The sequence below is a fragment of the Octodon degus genome, unplaced genomic scaffold (assembly GCF_000260255.1).
Source record: "Octodon degus isolate 3935 unplaced genomic scaffold, OctDeg1.0 scaffold00049, whole genome shotgun sequence".
In the NCBI taxonomy this organism is placed as follows: domain Eukaryota; kingdom Metazoa; phylum Chordata; class Mammalia; order Rodentia; family Octodontidae; genus Octodon; species Octodon degus.
This window is the reverse complement of record NW_004524625.1, coordinates 2,642,410-2,646,446: the sequence shown is the minus strand read 5'-3', so window position 1 is coordinate 2,646,446 and position 4,037 is coordinate 2,642,410. Positions and strand designations below refer to the sequence as shown.

Below are 4,037 nucleotides of genomic sequence, written 5' to 3'. Positions count from 1 at the left end.
TATTGCATTCTCAAGGCCTTACCTCTGAGCCCTGTGATGTTCAAGGGCAGGAAGGGACTGTATGACTCTTTGTTGACTAGAGAAACACGAGATCATTGGCAAATTTCTACTCCCATCTATTTATCCAAATTAAACAACGCTCAACAGATCCCTGGCAAGGTTGAGTACCACCTAAGTGCCTTATATCAGTTGCAATCCCCTTCCAGGGCTGGTGATAGCCTTAGGCAGGAAGATGGAACCTCCTCAAAAGTAGGGCTCTGCTAATACAAGAAAAGGAAGAAGTAACATATGGATAAGCTCCAATGATATCTCTAAAGACAGAGAAAGAAAAAAAAACAAGAAAGGGAGAAAAAGAGGGGGAAGAGACAGAGGGACAGAGAGACAGACACAGAAAAATGAGAGATGGACAGACTACACTCTCCCAAGCTCTTGAATGCAGTGTCATAAAAGTATTCTGGGGACGACATTGAAACATCATGCACTGCCTATAGGAACCTTAAGAGAAATGAGTTCATTAAGAGGTTAATAGGTGCTTACTTCTTATGTTTGATCACACAAACCTTTATTTTAGAGGTAATAATTTAACCTCATGAAGCATACCAATACCTGTTCAAATAATTAGTATAAACTCTGTTCTAAGAAAAGCCCATTCTCTCTGTGTTGTGTTGTCACAGGACACCTGGAAAAACTGTTGCTAAATTTGATCTCAGGACAAATAAGGGAAGATGGAGCTCTGTAGACTATGTAAATTTACTCAAGCATTCCCTGGTATCAAGCAATAGCATCTGCTTTGGAGGCCAAAGCAGAAGTATCGTAAGTTTAAGACCAGCCAGGGCAATTTAGCAGACCCTGTCTCAAAAAATTAAAAGGGTTGGGGGTGTAATTCAGTTGTAGAGCAGTTGGCTAGCATGCATGAGGCCTCAGATTCTACTTTCATTACTGAAGGGAAAAACAAAACAAAATAAAAAACAAAACAAATGAAAAAAAGAAAGATATTGTTTATAGCGAGTGGAATTTCATTAAAATCCTTTGTAAGGGCTGGTGAGATGGCTCAGTGGTCTAAAGCACCTACTTAGAACAAGCTTAGCAAAGCCCTTGGACTGCGGTTCAATCCCCCAGCACCACATGCCAGCCAGCCCCGCCCCCTGGTGGGCTGAGCTGGCCACACACACACACACACACACACACATAAATAAAATTTCAAAAAAAAAATCCTTTGTAAGTCACTTTTGAAGTTTTTTCATGAGTTTTTTTAAATACCTGAAGTAATGAAAAAAAAAATAGCCTTAAAGGTTGCAACAAGCTTCTTTTAGACAGGTTGAGCCAGTTCCTCCAACACACACCCCTTTTGAACTGAGCATGTAAAACTGTTAAAACTAACCACAAAAACTGTAGTTTATTTAGTACATGCACTCAAGATGAAACAAAGAAAGCAGTCTCAGGAAGTCAGCTGAAGATAGCTCAAATTCTGTAGCCTCCCTATTTGATGTTTTTTTTTTTTCCTTTGAGCATGTGTTTTGGTTACCATGACAACTAGAAACTGCAGGGAGAAAAGATTGTTTGGAATGCTGGACTAGGAATAGGAGGAAGATTTAGGACAGGTGCAGAAGTCTGGAATGGCTGGTGAGGAAGCAATGATAGGGGCTGTGTGGATTTATCTATGCTGAGCATTTCACATTATTTGTAGAGAAAAGGGGTGTTGTGGTTTGTGTCTAGATATCCTACCAAAGCCTCATGCAATCATAGTCCTTTTGGAAGTGGCTGGATCTGGAGTGATTGATTCATAGTGCAGTGCTAGAATCAAGCATGGGTGAATGCTGGATCAGTCCACTGATTGGATTGGCCACTGCCCTAATCTCAGTAGACTGGACACAATATAAGGAACAGAAGTGGCCCTCTCCCCATCCTCAGCCCCCTTTCCCCGTCCTTCTGTTCCTCCCTCCCTATCCCTCCTTGTACCCTTCCCCTCCCCTCTGTCCGCCATAGCTGTTGCCCCTCTGCCATGTGGCACCCAGCCATGGAGCCAGCCAACTGTGGACTGAAACCTCTACAAACTGTGAGGTAAATAAACCTTTCTCCTTTAACTTTCAACTTTGGGTATTTTATATCAGCAATGAGAAAATTAAGAAGAGACATAATGTTAAATAGAAATGCAGAATATGTAGGTAAGACATAAAGAAACTAAAGACCAGTGCGATTGAAAAGTTTTTTGTATACAATGTTCCCTTTTGTTCCTTACCACTAGTTACAGGATATAAGTACTGGATCAACCCAGTTCACCACCTAGGCAAGTGACAACCTTCATTCCATCTGTTTCCTGTTGTCAAGGTATCTTGCATAGAAGAACCCATCCAATTTAGCTGTTGTCTTTGATAGGTCCTTTCCAAAGTGAGTCTGTCAGAGTCCCCAACTCACAGAGCAGCCATAGAATATTGGGTTCACAACCTTCTAATCAACTCTAAGAATAGGTACTAACAACTGAGACTGACTTAGAAGAGGGCATTGCTCTCTAGGATGGAACCAGCCTAATTTGGAATGAATTGTTAATGACTGATCCTCACACTGGCTGTCCCCATAGTAGTTTTTCTGTCCATTTCTGTTCCAGACACAGCCAACTCATGGTTTTAGAATTAAGTCTTTTTTTTTAAACAGTCCTTTATTTATATCACCCCACCTTTTTGTGTGTAGAACCAGGGATTGAACTCAGCCCCTTACATTTGCCAGGCAAGCACTTATTCTACTGAGCTATCTCCCCAGCTCCCCCCCCAAATTAATTCTGATTTCTGTTTATCACAGATAAAGAACCATCCTTGTCCCTCACTCCATCCTCAGTAATGGGCTTGAAAGAGAGAGTGCTGAGGTATATCCCTAGCCTTTTCTCTATTTATTCTTAACTTTTGAGACAGAGTTTCACTAAATTTCCCAGGCTGATCTCAAACTTTTAATCCTCCTGCCTCAGCTTCCTGATTGGCTACAATTGCAGGTTTGTGCCAGTACATAGAGCCATCATTGTATAATTTTTTTTTAATTTTGAAAACTATTTTTTATATTTTAAAATATATATTTTATTTGTTACTTCTTTTAGTGATCATAGTATGGACTTGAACAAAGGATAGATAGTAGGCATTGTGGTGTACACCTGTAATCCCAGTGCTTGGGAGCCAGAGACGGGAAGATTAGTATGACTTTGAGGTCAGACTGGGCTACATAGTGAGTTCAGGGCCTACCTGGAGTATAGGATAAGATCCTGTCTTAAAAAACAAAAGCAAAAAGAAACAGGAGTTGAGCAATATATTTGTCCAGAAATAAGAAAATTTTATTGTTTAATTGATGACTCATCTGACCCTCAGGAACTGCTTTTCAATGAATCACTGATAGAATTATGGGACTAATTTATTCTAAGTCTGGCCTTTTGTGTTATTTCTTCTATATCTTCACCCACATTTTGTGGAAAGTCATTCCATGATGTGTAGCCTTTGAAAAGTACCTTCACTTTTTAACTCTCAGAGCTATGTAATTTGAACATCACCATACTGACTTTTTATTGTATTTCTCTCTCCCTTCTCAGTTTTTTAAATTCCTGAATGTGTTGTAATCTTTCTTTATAGAGCTTTGAATTACAAGCATACATAAAGCAGGTGGTTTTTATGACATGCTAAGGCTGTTGTGTTCCAGCTTTATAACAATAGTGTTAGAGAAAAATATTTTAGTTCAAAAACACTGAATATATTACACTTCAAGAGAAGCGTTAGGCTGGGAAATAACCCAGCTGCTTAGGCAACTGCCTGGCAAGTGCAAGGTCATGAGTTCAGTCCTCAGTACCAAAAAATAAATAAATAGCAGGATGTAGAGCGGCTGTGCCTGACGGCGCGTCTGACGCGAGCTCGGGTGGGGTAGAGAGTAGGGGGCGGTAGTTGGGGGTGGGGGGAGAAGGAGGCGGCGAATCACTTATAAATGGCGCCCAAGCAGGACCCGAAGCCCAAGTTCCAGGAGGGCGAACGAGTACTGTGCTTTCATGGCCCTCTTCTTTATGAAGC

General features: G+C 40.8%; 1 protein-coding gene and 1 pseudogene across 1 annotated transcript in view; one reads left to right on the top strand and one right to left on the bottom strand.

The window, feature by feature from the left end:
* The window catches only part of Pgm2l1 (phosphoglucomutase 2 like 1), a 152,843-nt gene that overhangs the window by 118,366 nt on the left and 30,440 nt on the right, over positions 1-4,037 (bottom strand). The gene's annotated exons all lie outside the window — the stretch shown is intronic.
* Positions 3,955-4,037, top strand: part of LOC111817117 — a 24,221-nt pseudogene continuing 24,138 nt past the window's right edge.